The sequence below is a fragment of the Cibotium barometz genome, chromosome 60 (assembly GCF_041138505.1).
Source record: "Cibotium barometz isolate CiBa-2024 chromosome 60, ASM4113850v1, whole genome shotgun sequence".
In the NCBI taxonomy this organism is placed as follows: domain Eukaryota; kingdom Viridiplantae; phylum Streptophyta; class Polypodiopsida; order Cyatheales; family Cibotiaceae; genus Cibotium; species Cibotium barometz.
In genome coordinates this window covers 28,078,245-28,099,813 of record NC_141105.1, presented here as the reverse complement: position 1 = coordinate 28,099,813, position 21,569 = coordinate 28,078,245, and positions in this window count along the sequence as shown.

The window sequence follows — 21,569 nt, the reverse complement described above, 5'->3', positions numbered from 1 at the left end:
TTGCAGTCTATAATAGTAATCACAACAATAATTGACCATGACCCTACCCATGCCACAAAGCATAGCAGAAAGGAAAAAACCACAACCTCTTTCAAGCATGAAAGAATGGATATGGCCATGAATGAGTAGAGGAGATCCTACCTAAGCAGCCACACTTGGAGAACACATAGGAGTTTGATAAAGGAACCATACACTCATCCACCAGTTCCATGACATGAGGTATGTAGAGAAAGCATATCTACTAAAACGCTAATATAATGATTGGAGCATTGCCTCTCCAAAAAATACATGAGCTCACAAAGCTACTTAGCAAATAGGAGCACAAAGGATGCAGTTCAAAAGGCGACGGTCACAAATCTCACAGCTTTGGCCTGTAGAGAGAAATTAATATTTGCTAACTGTGAAGACAAGTAAACTACAGGAAACTCTCAAACTACAACATGAAGAACTAAGTGCCCAAAGGAAAGCTCAAGAGGAGGAGCAAGCTACATTATAAAGTAAATTATAAAGCTCAAGAGGAGGAGCAAGCTACATTATAAAGTAAATTATAGAACTTCTAAGATAATATGACAAGTTTTGCAATAGAATGAGCATACTCACCAAAGAACTAGAAGGTAAAAACACTGCTTTAAGGGATGAAAGCATAAGGCACTGAAAGTATAGATACATAACTTGCAAGAGCAACACATAATGCAATTGGTGGAAGTAACTAACAACGCCAATCAAATAATTTAGTAAAATAAGTCAATTGCTAGATCACTACTACCAAGACCAATCTCTCCAATCTATAAGACACAATCACTACCCTCACAAAGGAAAAAAAATGAATTGGCAAACAAAAACTAGGAATTAAGAGACTCCACACAAAAGAGAGAAGAACAAATAAATCAAGCTTTGGAAGAGAAGGAGTCCTAGCTGATCCAAATCCACCAAAGCATTTCAGTAAACAGAAACCACAACTCCCACACATAATAGTTGGCAGACCTTCTGATAACTCCTTGGGGCCCTATCCAAATCTTTAATCTCTTTTTTGCTTTATGAACCCTCTCTCTCTCTCTCTCTCTCTCTCTCTCTCTCTCTCTTCCAATTTACCTTAATGTTAATGAAGAGCTAACCACAAGGATTTAGCCTTAATTAAACAAAATACTACAAGATATGCTGACCCCACCATAATAATGGGAGTAATCCATGTTGAGTAGAGATCAATGTATGGAGCAAGTAAGAGAGAGAGAGAGAGAGAGAGAGAGAGAGAGAGAGAGAGATGGAAGCACAACACTCAAAGTAGATATAATGACCCCACCATAATAATGGGAATACTCCATGTGGATATTTGTTGGAGTGGAGATCAATGTAGCAACACATACATAGATGGAGCAAGTAAGAGAGAGAGAGAGAGAGAGATAGAAGCAAAACAAAGTAGTTTGATGAGCATGAGTGAAGTATAAGTGAAGTGATATGATAAGGTCACTTACATACTCACCCATTATTAGCCTACATCCACAAAGTAGATCGATGAGCATGAGTGAAGTATAAGTGAAGTGACATGATAAGGTCACTTACATACTCACCCATTATTAGCCTACATCCACATATCACTACCATATAAATGCTACAAGTCCTCCTTATAGAGTGATGATGCGAGCATGTATAGGGATCATATGTCTGATCAATCCCCAAATGGTAATAAGCCCAAAGCTTTGTAAAAAGCTTTCAACTTCTCTCATGAGAGAGCCTTCGTGAACATATATCTACCACATTGTCCTGTGTAGAGACATAAGCCAGGCTAATCCCTCTACATTGAACCTCTCCATGACATAATGATATTGCACCTCAATGTGCTTTGTGCAAGAATGAAACACTGGGTTCCTCACCAATGGCTAATGCACTCTAGCTATCAGTGAGACTATTATCCAAAACCAAGATCTGCCAAAGGCATATAAGCCATACACACTACATAGTCATTGTAAAAGTTTCCCTATATTGAGTTTCACAGCTCAAAGTGGCCACTGTCTCAGCAGTCGGTTGCTTCTTGCTAAGACATGATATACATGAACCACCAAGGTAAAAGAAAAATCCACCACATGTCATAACATCTAGCCCAATCGAAATCATTGAAAGCATGCAGCTAAACATCATCCCCCTTAGCATAGAATAAGCTAAGGAACTAAGTGCCCTGTAAGTATCTGAATGCTCACTTGGCATCCTGCCAATGCTTACTTCTGTTATTGTGCATAAACCTGCTCACTTAGGAGACCCCAAACTGAATGTCTAGCCTTATATTACATAGATAGATGAAGCACCCAACAACGTGCTGATAGAATGATGTATCAAATGGTTCGCCTACATCCTGGAGATTAAGCCTAGCACATGTCTCTACTATTGGTGTAGCAACATGCTTACAATCTTCAAGGCCAAACCATGTAAGTAGCCTCTGTGTATTTTGGCTACAACATCACAACACCATCATCACATTTCATAAATTGTATACCCAAATAATAGTGTAACGAGCCCAAATCTGTCATCTCAAAGGACACATGTAATTTATCCTTAAAGGTTGAAATGTTCTCCTCATTAGGGCATGTGAGTAACATGTCATTTAATATATAAAACAATTTCCAAAAAGATAATCTTTAATCCTCTTTACATAGAGAGTACTCTCAGTTAGACTATTGCAAAAACCATTTGCAACTAAGTTTGAATTTATCTTCACATACCATGCTCAAGGAGCCTGTTAAGGCCATATAAAGCTTTTCTTAACCTACATACTTTAGATTCATTCCCCTCTTCACAAGAACTATAATGTTGAGATACATAAAACCCCTCATGTAAGTCACCATTTAAGAAGGCAGTCTTGATGTCTAACTGATGTACATTTCAACCGAGATATACTGCCAATTCAATAATACACCTAATCGTAGTTATACGAGACGTGGGTGTAAAGATCTCATCATAATCTATGCCCTTGTCTTGATCATAACCGTTCGCAAAAACAAGCTTTGCCAATGCTACCATAAGCTTTATGCTTTAGCTTATAAACCCACTTTGTATTAATGGTCTTTTTACCATAAGACAAATCTACTAAATACCAAGTGTCATTTTTTAGAATGGAGTTGTACTCATCCTGCATGGCCTACATCTAATGATTATTTTCCTATGCTTCCTCAAAGGAAATAGGTTACTCTTCATTACATATACTGGCAAATGAGAGCATGATCCACAAGAATAAGATGCATGATGAGAACATGCGTGTGTCATGCTAGGTAAAGTAGTAGCTAATTTATTGTTATGCAATGTCCGACTTTACTTGGCATGTGACATGCTAGGTAAAGGAGTAGCTAATTTAATATCATGCAATGTTTGACTTTGCCCTCAACACAGATACACCAAGGTGTCCCACAGTAGTCATCATCAATAAGAGTCCAAAGAAGGGACATCGCTTGATTATGGTGTCCTTAGGGGACCACATATATATCACTATGTATAAGCTATAAGTTTGGATAGCCCTAACTGATCCATCTTCAAGAATGATGTCAGTTGTATCCTTTCTAAAATGCACCCCTCACATACATGTTTGATAGGGGCGACAAGCTTTGACAACTCTAACACCATCTCTTACCTTTTAAGGCACAATAAATTGGCAAAATTCAAGTGATCAAAGTGGGCATGCCTTCGCATCACTCATAGCACATGTGGTAGTAATTGAACAAGCATCATGTGCCAGTCTCTCATACCTGTCCACCATCATGTAAAACCCATGGCTTAGAGTAACCGATACCACAGTGAGCACGGGGTACCAGCAGGGATACAGGGGGCGCGTGAGTATGGTGTATGGTCGGGAAAGTACACACTGGATGCCCGGGATCACTTATATATTATGGTTAGGTGGTTAAACATGTTAAGCTAGGTTTGTTTTTGCTATTCTTGAGTTCTTCTTCTCTCTCACATTTTTTTAGAGCTTCATGTATGGAAATATGACATCATTGATATATTTGAGCGCCTTGTACTAAAGCAAAGAACCATTTGGAGCATTTTCTACTTGCCCATAAGCATTGGCGGAATGCATAGTTTACCGGGTTATCCAGCACACAGAATTTAGCGCAAACTATCCTACAGCTTACTGTGACCAAATGCTATTTGAGCCTATGGGGTGCTTAAACATCATGTAAGGTGCATACAAGTGGATAGAAGCATTTGGGAGCTACTACAAGAAAAAACGAGCTGTTTAAAAGTTTTCCATAGAGTTTTTTGAGCGCTAATTAAGGTTTTTTAAAATAATGCACACTTAATTAGTCACTAATTAGACTGCTGAGCTTGGGAGAGTGATGTTTTGGAGAAATTTAAGTGATTAGAAGCTAGAGCATAAGTTTTGGAGCTAATTAAGAGCTGTTTATAGGTCTATAAAGAAAAATCAAACAAATTAAGCTTAATTAAGATGGGATTAGCAACTGTTTAGCTCAAAAGTCATTGAATGTTCTGAGTTGTGTGGATCTCAACGTGAGCTGTGAGAAGTTGATTTACAGGTGTGCAGAGAATTAATGTGCATAAATTTTAACAAATCTAAGCATTTTTACTATATTTAGTAAAGCTTATCCACACTGCTTAAAGGTGTGTTCACATATATTTGACCTGCAAATCAAATATTTAGTAAAGCTTATCCACACTGCTTAAAGGTGTGTTCACATATATTTGACCTGCAAATCAAATGTGGTTTTGGCAATGATTATTGAGCAAAGTCACATTGCTTGGTCAAGATTGTTGGTGTTTCGTCCGAAGTACACTATGGACTTTTCTATAATAATGGAGTAGAGGTACATGTATACGGATATAAAGATGCAGATTAGGTTGGTAGTGTCTCGGATAGGAGATCTACTAGCGGCTTTATGTTTTCTTTTGATAGTGTTGTTATTAGTTGGAGGAGCAAGAAGCAACCATTGTCGACTATAAAGACTACATACAAGGACAATGTTATGACAATGTGTGAGGTAGCTTGGTTGTAGAAGCTACTAGCAGATATGAGTGACCTATGGATAGTGTTGTTAGTTGGAGCAACAAGAAGCAACCAACCGTTGCTTTGTTGAGTATAAAGGCTGAGTACAAGGACACTGTTATGGCAACATGTGAGGTAGTTTGGTTGAAAAAGCTACTTGCATATATGAGTGAGCCCATGGATAGGGATGTCATTTATCATGACAACATGAGCAACATACAATTGACGAGTATTAGTACTAGCTCATGTATAGTTGTTGGGTTTACACTATGGACCGACCTTGTATGTTATAGTAGGAGAGTGCTTTTCCTTTTAGTGTGTACTCTTATCTTTCTGTTAGAGTTGTAGAGAAGAGAAGAGAATAGAAGAAAATTCATCCATCCGTCTCTCGTGTGCTTGCTTACTCGTGTGTGTGTGTGTGGTTACTTGCAGCTCAAGCTTACCGTCTCCCTCACTTTCTTCTCATGGTGAGATGAGTTGATGCAAGACTCTACCATCGAAATAAAGTATCTAACGCATGCACCACTAAAGTTCTAGCTTGGACTAGGAGGGCAAACATGCTCATGGCGAGTCAAAGGCCTACGAGCATGCTTCAATGGTGTATGACACGGACCTTGGGGTCATGCAAGAAGCCCTAGCCTTGGCTCAAAGGAGGTTGGTGGATGCTCATGAGATGAGCTAGCCACTGCCCCATGATTTGGTTTAGGACTAACCTTGTTTCAGCTGTGTTTAGCACAGATTTTGGGAAGGACTTCACATAATGCATGTATATGGTGCTCACAGCAGTCCCCGATCACCTCTAGACTGACATCAACAGCCAAACAGGATGATTCTCACAAGAAGCATCCATCCAACCCTCGCCATTGATGGGTCACCGCCCTCGGGATAGGGCACTGACATGCAGCTCACCCCAGTGCCACGCGTGTCGGACAAGCGGGGGGTTGATGGTCCATGTCCCACATTGGGAAGGCATAGGGGAGGGGAGGGGAGTTGTTGACAATTTATAAAAGTAACAAAATGGCGTAAATCAGTTAGGTAGTTTTTACTTTCTTAAGGAAAGATTCCCAGAAAACTGGACTGGCCAGTTTTGAATCTTGATGTAACCGAACCCTTCACTGTTTTTAGGCAGGGCATGCAAACTAAATGATACAGAGATTGTTGAGTCCAAGGGTCATGTGTCCTATATCTCTACTGTGCATCTGTAAATCCAATTTAGAGATTGATTTAACTTTAATCCTTCCTCACCTCCAAACACAGCCCCTTCATTCAGGGTTTGTTAGGTCCCTAAACACTCTTAGTTTAGTAATCTGTGTACAATGACATGATGATGTCGCTGGCTTTTAACCTGAGGTGTTCCTACTATTAGAAAAATAATGAACAAGAATTGCCAAAATCTCCCACAAATCATTATAGCCAAGCCCAGCTACTGATCTTCAATGAACACTTGCAGTCTTAAAAATGAACTTGATTTGCAGCAGCTCATATGATCTCCTTGTTTTTCAATATAGGACATTATGACAATCTGCATGCATATTGTGGCATTGTGACCATCCTTGCAAGTCAACTTTCTCATGTGAATCTTTAGCAACCATATGCTTTGGCTAGCTTTCATCACCCACAACATGCTATGTGGGGAAATTTTTGATATCATGTAGGTGGTGCTATATTTTTGTTCCTTGTGGGTCCTAATCTTCCAGTTAATGCCAATCCAGCTCTAACTTCCTCCATGCAAAGTTATTTATGTCTAGATGTACACCTGGCCTATAGGCTCTTGCAGCCCAACATCGGCATATAGGTTTGACATCAAAACATATGCAGTAGCTTGCTTGGGCTGCATATTTACTACGTAATCCATAGTTGTTTCTCGTACTGGTACGAAACCATTCGTACCGTACGGTTCGTACGGTACGCTACGTTCCCCCCCCCCCCTCCCCACACCTTGAGAAAAAAAATCCAAATGATAAAAAAATATATAGAAATCCTGCTTAACGAAGATCCCAAATGTCCACAATACTTCACAACTTTCGTGTCCACTCAGTATTCCATATGGGGTTGCTGAGAGACCTAAAAAATCTGGCAAGGTAGATTGGTAGTGTACACTTGTTTAGTGGAATGAGAGAATCTTGCTACATCACTTGGAGATCCCTGGTATAGGTAGACTAGACAGTCTGATCCTCAAGTTATGTACGAGGGAGAAGATTTGGACATGGCCATTTTGATCTAGAGAGGAGTCCCTAAACCTATCACCCTAAATGCACTGCTCGTATTTGTGCAAGGATGGTTCCTTAGTCATAAACGCTACACTGGGAGACCTTTGGTATTGCATTACCCATGCAGGTTCTTTTTGGAGACAACTGGGAGATCCAACTGGGAGAGACACATCTCCATGTTCTGGTTCCTCAAGCACTGTAGACTCCTCCCTCCCAACCTTCTCTTACATTCAAGCTTGAAGCTCCATAGTTTGTAAGTGTTAATAAAAAAACCGTATTTTATCGTACGGTATCCGAAAATTTCATATCGTACCGAAAATTCCCATACGATATCGTATTTTCGTACCATGACAACTATGGCGTAATCGAATGCATTCCTTGCCAGCTCTAGATTGCCATGTGTACGACATGTACCAAGCAAGCACAACCAAATGGTCATATCAGCCTGCATAGGCATCTTTCTCAATATGTTCTCTACCTTCTTGAATTCCCCTGCACACCCAAGGAGCTCTAGCATAGTGCCATAATGCTTCAAGTCTGGAGTTACACCATAATCTCTGCTCATGAATTCAAAGTATTCAAGGCCTTTGGCAACAAGGCCAGCATGACTACAAGCTGAGATAACCAAAGTTAACGTAACATCATCGGGATTCATACCTGCCAAATTCAACTTCTCAAAAATGCGTAAGCTTGCTACAAAATTTCCTTCTCCTGCATGACCAGCAATGCATGCATTCCATGATTCAATGTGGGGTTCACAAAGGTAAGCTGGTCTGCACTCACCCTTTCCTGCTGCATCTGCCTGTACAACTGTAAAGCCCTCTCTCCTTGGCTGTGCTCAATGTATGCTGAGAGCATTGCCCAACAAAGACATCTGCTATGAACCTGTCCTTTTGGCATCAGCATGTAATGCTTGTGCAATTTCTAGGGACTTCACCTTGGTTGATCTTCCCTCCACAAGAGAAGCTTCTTCATTCTCTGCAATGGCGCCACATGCCTGAAGGGCTATTACGGAAGCAGAGGATGTGTTCAGTGAAATGCCTCAGCACAACATTGTGTCATGGAGTGCAATGCTCTCAGCTTATGTTGAGCAGGGCCAAGCAAAGAAGGCTTTGCAGCTGTACAGGCAAATGCAAAAGGAAGGTGTGAGTGCAAATGAGCACACGCTCGTGTGTGCCCCACACTTTCCATACATGCTCACAAGAGTGCTGCCAACAAAGACATTCGATGTGAGGCCTGTGCTGTGCGCATCGGCATGCAATTTCTTGCCCTGTCTGAGGTCCTTGATACTGCCGCATGCTTTGAAGAGGCTGACAAAGGTGTAACTGTTTGCCTCCACACCATCCTCTTGCTTTACATTGATGCATTACGAGAGCTTCATCCGCACAGCCACAGTCCGTGTAAGCAGAGATCAAGGCAGTCCAGGAAAGGACAGTGCGGTAAGGCAATGTCAGAGATATTGGACATGCGTCTTCAATGGCTCCACATTTTGTATGGACATGCTTGGCTTGAATGAGGGCCTTGCTCTTGCTGCATGCCTTGAGGAGGGACATGTAGATGTTGATGGAGGGGACTGTCTTCATGCTAGAGAGCACATGGAGCGCCTTGTCCAGCTGTCCTTCCTGGCACATAGATTGAAGAAGCACTTCATCATGCTCCAAACCCCTACCCTTTCTGCAGTACAAAGAAGATGAATAGCCATGTTCTCTCTCGAGTGAGAGGTATCATCATGGCCGTGGTGAAAATGATGAGATAGCCAGAAATCCACCCATGGAAGCTTGTGCTTGTTGCATATGGGCCAGAGGAAGACTTTCAGGTGTCTTGTCTGTGTGCTGAGGGCCACCTTTATTGTCCTGGGACCGCGATTGGCTGTGATGGATTCGCTTCTTTTTCTTTCCTGGTTGTTTTCAGCTTCGGGACCTAAATGGTTACGACTTCGAAGTGCAACGGCCTTTTCTGCTCGTTGAACTCAACAAGAATGGGCGAGTCTTGTCAAATTTGAGTGTTGTTTCGTTTTAGCAAATCTACGTGCTTTACCAGCAGTGCGGTAGAGCAATTGATAAAGCGTGCATCCGTTTGGGGTAATCTCGTGATCGAGTTTTACTTCCAGCTCTCATCCATAAGCAGACTGCTTGGTACAAATAAAAATCTAGCATTACAAAAAAAAATCTGTGTGTTTTTGAAATTTTGATATATGATTTCAAAATGGATTTCTTTGAAAACACATAAATAATATTTGTGTGTATATTTATATATAATTCAATATACAAGTATTAAAACCACAATTTGATATCAATTCAAGAAAGTACCATTGATCGATTCAAAAATCTCAATCGGTCGATCCAAGAAAGTTAAATCGAACGATTCCAAATGGTAGAATCGGACGATACTAAAAGTAAAATCGGACAATCATGAAAGTGGAATCGTTGCGCCGAAGTTGAATCACCAAGATAGGATTGCTGGATCGCTAGCGTAAGATCATTGAACAATTTGACTTTTAGAATCGCTAGAAAAATGAAATCGAGCAATCCAGCAAAGTGGAATTGTTGAAAAGTGAAATCGGCCAAAAAGTGGAATCGATGAATTTGACTAGTGTTGGATCGGTCGATTGTAAACCTGAAAATGATCATAGAATCGGGCGATTCTATCTGCTACGTATCACCTATCGGTAAAAGTGGAGTCGGATCATTTGGTGACTGTGCTACTTCTGAAATGGTCATCTGATTGAGATTGAAACGATCCAACTATGAAAAAAGGAGCCGCTTTGGTGAGGAGTTGAATCCCTTGTATAAATCAATTGCAATGGAGCTGTTGCGCTTGAAGTGGAAGAGTTGATTCAAGATATAGAAACCTTCTTCATTGTACAAAGAGAGAAAGAAAAATGGAAGCTTCAAGTAGCACCTTAACTTAGAGTGATAAAGAGCTTCAACCTAAGCTTTGACCAACTGATGAAAATCAAAGGAAGTAAGCTATGGAAAGCTTGACAGTAAGCTATGAAAAGCTTGAATATAGTGAAGATAAAAACTAGAAACCAAGCTATGGAAAAGCTTTGCTCTGATACCATTGTTAGCTCACACAGAATGGAGAGATGTACTCACACACACAATGGAGAGCTAGACTCACACACACACACAATGGAGAGCTAGACTCACACAAGGGTGTAAAGTGTGTGAGAGAGATCGGTAAGCTCAAAGGAGAGAGATGAAGGTCACACATAAGGGAGAGCTGGACTCACATACACACAATCCTCAAAGATAAGAACATAAGGGTACAAGTAGAGTGTGAAAGAGATTGGCAAGCTCAAAAGAGAGAGATGAAGCTTTCTACAAGCACAAATAGAAAGTATAAATGAGAAAGATTGGCAAGTTTAAAGGAGAGAGATGAAGCTCTCTACAAGTATAAAGAGAAAGTACAAATGAGTAAATATCTTGGGTTACGTACAGAGACGGAGTGCTCAGGGGGGAGGATCCCTCATGCCCACTTGACCTTGTGTCAAATGGGCCACAAAATAAGTAATATATTATGCTACCCGAACACAATTTGCATGAAGTTCTACAGCGCCTAAACCTGGTGTGCAACTGGTGGGATACGTCTGGTCAACATGCGATTATGGGAGGTACGCTCCTTGTCAAGCAAATCAGGAAGCTGTTTTGATCGCTCCCTTTCTTCCTAAAGAGCTTGTTGCCAGTGTGCCGATGTATCATCTGCAACGGATTTATTCATTGCATGGGTCAGAGAGCTTGTACGGGTGGTCTCTACCTTATGGCTTTGCTCACTAAGCTGTTTGCTCAGTATCTCCTGATCCTCCTGAAGACGCCATATGGGTCAGAGAGCTTGTACGGGTCTCTACCTTATGGCTTTGCTCACTAAGCTGTTTGCTCAGTATCTCCTGATCCTCCTAAAGACGCCGTATCTGTGCAGCCTTGTCACTTGTACTCTGCTCCATTTAAGTAATAAGGTCATCTTTTTCCTAAGTAAGCTTTTGGTATTGAGACTGGAGGAGCACTAACTCAGACATTGATTTTTCGGCCTCATCTTTCTAAGACTGAAGCTCAGTTTTGTTAACTTTGCCAGCTCGTTGAAGCTCATGAGAAGAAGTTGTCACAGCATCTGGGGCTTGCAACAATGCACCTCTGTTAGTACTAGCACCATCCACATTTTGTCGTAGTGACCCATGAAGTATTACAGCTAAACAATGTATGGGTAAGCGTTGAGTCATATCCTCATACAGCTATTGCAAGTTTGTTAGGCCTCCCAACTGCCATTCATCCCCATTCAGCTGGCGTAACCTCATAGAGGTCTTCCTCCATATCATTCTAAATGGTAGTGAGGGCTTCCACTCTAGCCAGCAGAGCATGCTTCTCGACTTTATCTGCATCTGCCAATTATTGCAAAGAATTGATCATATCCAGGTGGGTCCGGATAACCTGCTGTGCACATGGGCATCTTCCTACGTTAGGCAATCAAAGGATGTGCAGAGCTCCATCTGTAAATCAGTAATAATAAGCAAAAGATTCTCTAGGGCTTTCTGCCGTAGTTTGTCTTTCTGAGTCCTAAGTGTCGTAAGCTCGGCCTCCTTAATGTCCAACACTGCTCGGAGATCAGCATGTTGTATAGCGAGGTCAGCGTTTGTTGCATTGGCAGCAGCCAAGCTATTCTCCAGGTCCTCCTTAACTATCCAGTTTCACCTATTGCTTCTCCAGCTATTTTGCTCAGCATGCTCATTGCTCATGCTGTACCACTAAATGTATCTGGCGGAAAGACCGCATCTCTTGTGACATAGTGGTCTCTTCATTTTGGAGGCATAAGGCGGTCTCACCCACATAATAAAGATAATCCAGAGTGGCACCTATCCATTCTTGTTGGGGTTTAGCAGGGAATGGTGGGGGATTTGCCCGCTACTTGAAGATTGGTTGAAGCCGGTTCAGCCTTAACCTCTGACTTGGGAAACAGGTTTAGGGGAATAGGCTCTCCCGCTATGTTCTCCTGATCACAAGTTTTGGCCACCACAGCTTCAGAGGGGATTGTAAGAGGATCAGCAATTGTTGAAGTAAGCACGTTGTTGTAATCTGATGTTCCTTCTCAGTAGATGGTTCATCATCTTTCCCATCTTCTCAATATTACACTCTGACAGGCCTCTGGATGATTGGATGGGAACCTGTCAAGCCTACTCAATAGTTAAGGGGGGCAACACACCCAAATCTGATCTCTTGTTGCTCCTTCCTAGTGGCTTTGTCTTCCTCCATATTAATGACGAGAGGCGCCACTCCACCAGCACCCTCAGTTACTCTAGAGCTTGCTGTGTAGACGCCTTAGACGCCATTGTTTATTGCATACTCCTTAGCCTCTTTAGCACTCAAGCAGAGATTTGTCGGCCAGGGTCAAAGCACTTACGCTTCTCGACCAATGAAATATCTTGTAGGGTCAGAGCCGCCTCCCTTGATGCTATCAAATGTGCCTCCTCCCTTACCGCCATCACTGGTACACTCTGAAAGAGGGCGGCAAAGTAAGGGCCAAGCTTACTCTTGGTGTTTGTCATGGTCTTCTTGATGTCAGCGAGAAGTTTTTGATGGAAGAGTGTGCCCCATGGAACAACACTTCCACTTTCTACAGCAAGCATCCACCCGATGATTCGTTTGGGAGCATAAGTGGCACGATTGATCAAAGCCACCATCTCCACCAGGAAGCGCATGCGAGATCTCCGAGTAATAGTGAGTCAAGATGAAATTAAAAACTCCTTTTGTGACGTGAGGCGTGTGCCAAACCACCTTTCCATTTGCTCATATGTGGTAGACGTTACAGTAGAAAGGAGGTGAAATATCGAAGCCACCAGTACCGACGTAATCTCCTCCATGCCGCCATCAGGCCGTGGGATCGCCTCATGTTTTTGCAACAACCGTAATTGTGTGGGAGCCTCCGGGTTTCTCCGCCACTGCTCCCAAGGCAGGTGTACAAAATCGTACAACCCAACCTATCATAGCCAGGCTTCTTGGGAAGGAACCAACATGGCCTCCAAGGTTTGCAGATCTTCAAACTCCAGCATCGTGGTAGGCAAGGTGGGCGAGGGTGTGGAGAGTGCAGGAGACGACGACAGAGTCTTTAAAGATTGATCTGTTATAAACAGGATGAAGACAGTTATGCAGGTAAGTGAACCAAGAAGCTCAAAGTAGCCAATTTAAGAAGATAAAGCTACAAATACTTGCTGCAAATCGCCTAAACCATAATCATCGTCGCGGTTTACACAAAGGGTATAATCTTCCTTGATGGTCGTGTAATCCTCTGCGATCATACCCAGCAGTCGTGCTAGCTTCGCCACCCTGTCCACCATAGGAGGAGATATAACTCGCCGTTGATTTGTCTTGAGATGCAGAGTGCGGTATTTGGGATGTGGAGGAGGTATGTGCCCATCGGGTTATTTACCTGGGACGAGGATCGTCGTTGAGAGGCCCAAGGCGTTGGCGTAAAGGGCTCTTCATCTTGATAATTATGTGAGCATCTGTTCCTATCAAATCCATCCCTTTCTCAAGAAGCCATGCTTAAGAACAGAAATGGTGTATTAATCTCCTCCAACGCATGACTAACACATGGGTCGCCCTCCATAACTGCCTCGACCTCAATGGCACAAACCATTGGCGCAACCGCCCAAGAAGCCCATGCAAGTCGCCAGAAGCATGACATGACAAAAGATGTTTATGTTGCGAAATTGTTATGACCAACTGATGAAAACCAAAAGAAGTAAGGTATGGAAAGCTTGACAGTAAGCTATGGAAAGCTTGAATATAGTGGAGATAAAAACTAGAAATCAAGCTATGGAAAAGCTTTGCTTTGATACCATTGTTACTCACACATAATGGAGAGTAACACATAATGTTAGTTCACCAAAGGAAAGTTAGTTCACCAAAGGAAGTAAGCTATGGAAATCTTGACAATAAGCTATGGAAAGCGTGAATATAGTGTAGATAAAAACTAGAAACCAAGCTATGGAAAAGCTTTGCTCTGATACTATTGTTAGCTCACACAAAATGGAGAGTTGGACTCACACACACACACACACAATGGAGAGCTGGACTCACACAAGGGTGTAAAGTGTGTGAGAGAGATTGGTAAGCTCAAAGGAGATAGATGAAGCTTACATATAATGGAGAACTGGACTCACATACACACAATGCTCAAAGATAAGAACACAAGGGTACATATAGAGTGTGGGAGAGATTGGCAAGCTCAAAGGAGAGACATGAAGCTCTCTACAAGTATAAATGAGAGAGCTTGGCAAGTTTAAAGGAGAGACACGAAGCTCTCTGCAAGTATAAAGAGAAAGTACAAATGAGTAAACAACCCTACACTGTGAATGAGGTTGCTTATATACTAGTTAACTCTGAGGTGCTCATTCACACTTGGACGGCCATGGGGAAAAACCCAATGGGAAAAATGTTTTCATGGCATAAGTATATGGCCTCATAGTGAGGTACTACCAAATAAGGTAAGCCCTTAACTTGAACAGACATTACCTCATACCTTGTTGCCCAGTCTAACCTCCCCCCCTCCTTGGTGCTTGTCTTCACACCTCCAAGCAACAAAAAAAGCTTTAGCCTAGCTGCATGGTTTTTTATTGTCGAGCTTAGTAGCCATGTCTAGCATCTATCATCTCTTGAGTCTGCCCTGTACTCACGTAAATTAATATTTCCACATTACTTTTCAAATTATAGGTGCTATTCCTAACCTTAAAATCAGATTTGATACATCATGGGGTCTCTTTTAAATTTTGACACCTCCCCCCCCCCCCCCCCCCTCCGCCCCCTCCTTGGTGCTTGACTTCACACCTCCAAGCAACAAAAAAAGCTTTAGTTTAGCTGCATGGTTTTTTATTGTCGAGCTTAGTAGCCGTGTCGTCTAGCATCTATCGTCTCTTCAGTCTGCCCTGTACTCACGTAAATTAATATTTCCACATTGCTTTTTAAATTATAGGTGCTATTCCTAACCTTAAAATCAGATTTGATACATCATGGGTCTCTTTTAAATTTTGATCAATAGTCGTATAATAGATTATTAGACGGTGATAGAGTGCAAATATGTATAGATTAATACTAATTGTGGCTCGATTGATTTCTTTAGTAGTTACCATTATCTCTCAATATTGAGATTTTTGTTAAGCATACCGAAAGGAGAGTACTTACAAAGGTTGCTAAGGCCAATGGGAGTAGTGCATATCTATATCGGCCACAATGCCTATATCTTATACAAACATAGCAGCTTTCACCTCAGACATGCTTACATCCAAAGTAAATATTTTGCCCACTATTTTGCGCTTTGCAACTAAATGACATTTGTTGTTGAAGTCTCAATATAGTAGCACTCAAGGTTGACGCATAACTCCAAACCCCAATCAAACATCTGCCCAACAGAAACCAAATTCTTTGTTATGTTAGGCACATGAAGTACATCAGCTAAGTATTTGATCTTGCCATCCTACATAGACAATGGCACATTCCCATTGTGAGCAATAGGATGAGCAATCTCATCCCTCCGTCTCTACATAACCTGGTTTTCTAGATTTTTGATATCTCTAAACCCCACTCACCACCATGACAGGTCATGTGGTTAGAGGCTCCCAAACCCAAATACCCATATATCATCATCGTTTGTGGATACATTTATAGTCATTGAATTCAGCATGTGATGCATCACAAATAAATACTCACATCTATCTTCAGCATGCTTGCATGAAGATGCATAATTGTTTTACTATAATTTGCGACTATTTATGTCACTCTGCTTCTTGTAACATTTTGCTGCAAAGTGACTTGGTTTGTCACAATGAAAGCAATCCTTTGAACCTAATCCCCATTGCTGTATTTTCCAATTATCTTGGCCTCTATGGCTCCCCCTTCCTTGAGACTGGCCTCTTCAATCGTGACCTCTGCCTCTACCTGAATTTAAGTAAAAGGCCTATTCTGAAGTGTTCTTGCTTTGGGAGGAAAAGTCTTCACCTAAAGGATTCTCTTCTATGATTAACGTAGACACCAAATCTCGAAAGTTGGGAACATTCTCCCTTACAACAATAGAGGTCTTGAATGGTTCTTCACACAATTTTGGAGGCTCCTCATTATCTCTTTCAACATAGTCCCAAAATCCTTTTCTCATCAAAAAATTTGGTCATTTTGAGCTTTCACGCATGACAATTTTTGTATGCAGCCTGTAACAACACAGCAATATCTTTTGTAACTTGTATAGTGGTACTTCTAGAGAATCTGTACACTACAATACACCTACAATCATTAATACATGTGTAATCACTGTCTGCACACCCAAAATTCACTCCTGCACTGCAATAACTAGAGTTCGAACAAAGATAGTTCCAAACTAGAACATCTCAAAAGTGTTCGAAAACACCTTACAAGGGTTGAATGGAGGTTAAAGCGCATCCAAAATATAAATTTGGCATTAAAATTTCAGTACACAGTACGATGCACCATATAGGTTCTTTCGCACCTCAGCTCCTCAATCAAAGACGTGTAGCCTCTAAAGCTACACATCCCCCGACCGAGAGCTAGCTAGGGGGTGTCATACCAAAACAAAAAGGGAAAGAGATAATGATGCTACCCATGTAGTACCACTTCCTTTGCTTGCCGCTTAGCTCCTTAGTGTAGACTAAGATCTGATAGCATGAAAAGATTGGGGGATGAGAGAGAGAGAGAGAGAGCTTGAGATCTTGCAAGCACATACACACACAACAATTAATTAGACATACACAAAGATGGAAGGTTAAATCTTCTTCTTCTTATTACTCTCAGAAGGGGTCTACAAAAGAGAAGTGAAAGACGACATAAGTATTAGAGCACTATGTACAAATGGTCCATAATGTGAACACGCTAAGTAGGTCAGCTCTGGTAAGATAAGTATGCCATAGCTCGGTTAGACTAGGTAGGTGTAGTCTAGCTATAGAATCGATGGCTAAGATCCGTCGTGTCAGATACCAAACATATGAGTGGTGTAAAAGTGGAGTGGTCACGCAGGCACATTATGAGTGTTAGCTCATGTTGATCTTGACATTTCAACAAAAAGGCGGGTGGAGAAGAAGCTAATGAGAGGATGTTCACTGATTTAAGAACACTTGATCCTTGAAGTTAGGGAGAAGGAGAGGAGAATGCAAGGATCTTACTGGCTTACACCTCTATCCACTCTTGGTAGAGTAACCCTCTCTTGTGGTGGAGAGCTAGGGTCCTCAGCCTCCTCCTTCATTGTCACTACAAAGAGGGACAGAGAGAGTAACCCTCTCTTATGGTGGAGAGCTAGGGTCCCAACCTTGTCTCCTTCATTGTCACTATAAAGGAGCTTTATAAATGGGTGGGGAGCAGAGAGAGAGAGAGAGAGAGAGAGAGAGAGAGAGAGAAAGAAAGAAAGATTTTATTAACGTCTTCCAAAAGACCAAACTCGGCCTATGAGACAAATCAGTGTACCTGTGTGGGGTATCCTCTGTCATCCCAACAAAATGAAAAAGTACTGAACTAAAAAAGCTAAATCTGGGTGTGCAATAAGTACAATGAGTGGGGGAGGTGATGGAGCTCTACTACTAGGAGAATGCAAAGCTATATGCATGGAGTATACAATCATGATATGCAACCTAGCTAGCTCCATCTTGTACCATACTGGGGGTATATAATGGTATACATCAATGAAGGGGGTGTCCACAGTTCCCTGAAGAACATGCCTGGGTCTGCTCTGAAGCGAGCCAGTCGCTCCGCACCCTCTCTGTGAAACTCAGCTCTGATCTCTGTCATCTCTCTCTGGTATAGGCGTGGTGTCCGAAAGCCAGGTGTCCTCTGTCTCCTGCGGGCTCTGAGTGTCTCTGCTCTCTGGAGAGTAATTCCCTGCTGTGTAGGGGCTAGGAGTGGGGTGGATCCACGTGGCGTCCTGCGAGAGTGAATGTCAGCTGACTCCTGCCCTTTCTCGATGTATGAAAGACCATAACCTTGGTTTTCCCAAGGTTCACAGTAAGACCCCTCTGTGTGCAAAAATCATCGAGTGCATGTAGATGCTGCTGTAGACCTCTTGGAGACTCAGACACTAATACAATATCATCAGCATAAAGCATAATATGTACTGAGGTACCTGTTAGATCAACTCCATCTCCGCCTCCCCGTGTAATGAAGTTAGCCACCTCATCAATGTATAACCCAAATAGCGTGGGGGGGCATCCTTGCTTCACACCAATTATGCTAGCAATAGTCTCGGACATACCTCCTAGGCATCTGACTCACCCAAAAACCTGCTCATATAATGCATAGATGCCCCATGTCATATCTGCTGGTATGCCAAGAGACTGCAGGCACTAAAAGAGCCTCTCTCGTGGTACTGTGTCAAATGCCTTGCAGAAATCCACAAAGCAGCAATAGAGCTTTCTCTTCCTCACTCTGGCCTGATCAATCATACATCTCAAAGTGAATACATGGTCAGTGGTAGAGAAAGCTCTCCTGAAGCCTGCCTGCCCTGATGAGCGTAAACCTGCTCGCTCAGCGTATAAGCTAAGCTCTTGCTCCAACACTCCACCATAGAGTTTGGCCAACATGTGGCCAACCATAATAGTCCTGTAGTTGCTCGGATCGAGCAAATCCCCTGTTTTGTGGATCGGCACAATGGTGTGCATCGTCCACCCCACAGGCAAACCCTCTGCTAGTGCCTTGTTAAACAGGTGTGCAAGAAAAGGAGCCAAAGAAAAGGAGCCAAAGAATCTAGTGCATATATGAGATGCTCACCTTGTAGGCCCATATGGTCGGCGGCCCATCCATGCTATAGGCGGCGGATAGCTTCCTTTACCATCGAGTGGGTAAAGAAGATAGCTGTGGTAGGTCGAGGCTCCTGTGGTGGCTGAGGTATAGGTGGCTGCTGTGGGGTGTGGTATAATAGGCCCTCTGCATATGTGTGCCATGTCTGTGGGTCTGCAATGGGTGTCGGTGTCTGGGGCTCTCTAAAGTGCCGCCATGAGATAGGGCTATCTCTACTCTCATGAAGAAATGAAATATCTCTAGCACCTGTATCTCTGCAAATGCCCGCCTTTTGCGGCGAGTAAGTCTCCTCATCTCTCTCCTCGACTCCTGCTCTGTGATGGCTCCCAAGGCTCTCTGTATGCGGAGCCGTGAGTATAGGGCTCTGCACTCATCATCATACCATCTGTTCTGGGGCATAGCCCCAGATCTCGCAGGCTCTCCTGTGAGTGGACAGGATGTGGGAAGCTCTGTAATGCAGCCGTGTGTAGGAGTGATGCCAGGTGGGCTGTAATGGTATCCATAGGTGCCAGGGGAACCATGAGTAGGAGCCCATCCTCTACTCTGCCAGTGTATATGTCTACCATGTCATGTGTGAAGTAGATGGTAGTGTGTGGCGTCGGTATGTGGGGGGATGGTGATACTGGTGATCCGGCTAGTGAAAATGCCAAGTATGTATGATCTGCCCCAATAGGACGAGGTGGGATGGAGAATGAGGTGACAAGCTGTGATGCCTCCAAAGATCCCATAATGTAGTCCACCACCGTGCCTCCGGTCCGTGTATGAGCCCCATGTGGGAGGCATGTCAGCCCTCCTGATCCCGGCCACTGTAGCATCCCATTATTATAAATAACGAGACGAAGTGGTCCCCATAATGTCCTCTGTCTGGTCCAGTGTCCTCTGATGCCCGACTAGCCCCTATCTCCTCTGGATCCACAGGGTGGAGGATCTCCATGTCATCATAGTCATACACCTCACACTGTCTGCTCTGTGTGTGGGCATTGAAGTCACCCGTAAGAAATACCGTAGAATAATGCATAATCTCCTCTCACAGACAAGTGTATGGCGAGGCTCCTGTCTCCTCCTCCTGTGGCATGTCCTCTATAATGACATAGGAGGATCTTGATGGAGGAAAGTAACATAGGGCTATGTATATAACCCTGTCCTGTGAGAGCTGTAAGCTGATCCACATGTATCTGGCCTCTAGATCCTGTGCTACCACTCTCAGTCTCCCCTGTAGCTCCCGTCTCTGAATAGAACTGCTACTCCCCCCGACCCTCTCGAGGTACCCTGGCGTGTGGCCCTCCTGTATGCTGACTCCCACTGGAATCCCTCTACTCGAGGTAGCACTCTCTCTGGGCTCTGATGTGTCTCTCTCAGAAGTATGATGTCTCTCCCCACCATAACATGCTCCAGTCGTCCAGGCTGCACCCATAGTGAACCATTACAGTTCCATACTGCCATGTGTATCTCTGTCAGTGGCCTGGTCTGTGTCCCATAGGCCCCAAACCGCTAATCCATGGGCCAGCCACCATCAATGATGACCCGACCATCTCGATAGAAGGCCTTCTTGCCTTCTCTCCTCGCGTGTAAGACTCATGGCATGCAAGCTCTCCTATGCTCTAGTTGCATCCTCGTGAGATCATCGTCTAAGAAAATAGGAGGTCCCTCTAAGCCTCATAGTATGACCCTCTTCCTCATGAAGGTGACCCTCTCCGTCCCTCCTGCAAACTATAGGATGAGGGCTCGCTTGCGTGTTGAGTCTTTCCCGGCTCTCCATGCTTTGGTGAAGGGGAGAGGGTCCTCTTTTCTCTAGCCTAGCTTCATGCATAGAAGCTGTCCATCTTTCTCGGGAGTGGAGTTGGGTGTCTCGGCTATACCTGTGACTCGAATGTTCAGGCGACGGGCATGCCTCATCTTCTCCTCCTCAATGGTGGTGTGAATGATTTGATGTTCTTCCCTTTGAGTCTCCTCCCTCACTTCTTTGCGGATGTTCTTCCCTTTGAGTCTCCTCCCTCACTTCTTTGCGGATGTTCTTCTTCACCACCTCAACCCATCCTGACTGCTTGGCTTCGAGTTTTCCCTCCATGTCCTTTGTGATCTCCTTGGAGATCTCTTCTTTGATGGCCGTGAGAGTGTTCTCATTGATCTCCCCTTCTTCCTTCTCGGTGTTCTTGACGGCTACCAGTTCCACTTTCAATGCACTCACCTCCTCCTTGAGTGTTGTGTTCTCTTGTTCAAGGCCCGTGACCCGTGCTTCGAGGGCCATGATGTGCCGATGTAGTTTGTTCTCCACCTCATTGAGGTTGGAATCAGATGTCTTCTTATTCTCCTTGATTAGTGCCTTCATTGCCGTCTCTAGGGCCTCAAGTTTCTCTTGGAGACTCGGGGCCATTCCTCGAGATTGAGGAGAGAGAGAGAGTTATGTTGTTGCCTTGGGGGCCTGAGCAAGGGTGGGTGGGGAAATGGGGGTGCAGATCCTATAGCGGAGAGGGAGGTAGCCTAGCATATTGCCAGCAGTACTGGCCGCTAGTGGCGAACAGAGAGGGCGGCTATGCACAGAGGCGCAAAGCGAACAGGGAACAGCGAATTCGACGGTGAGCAGGGGCG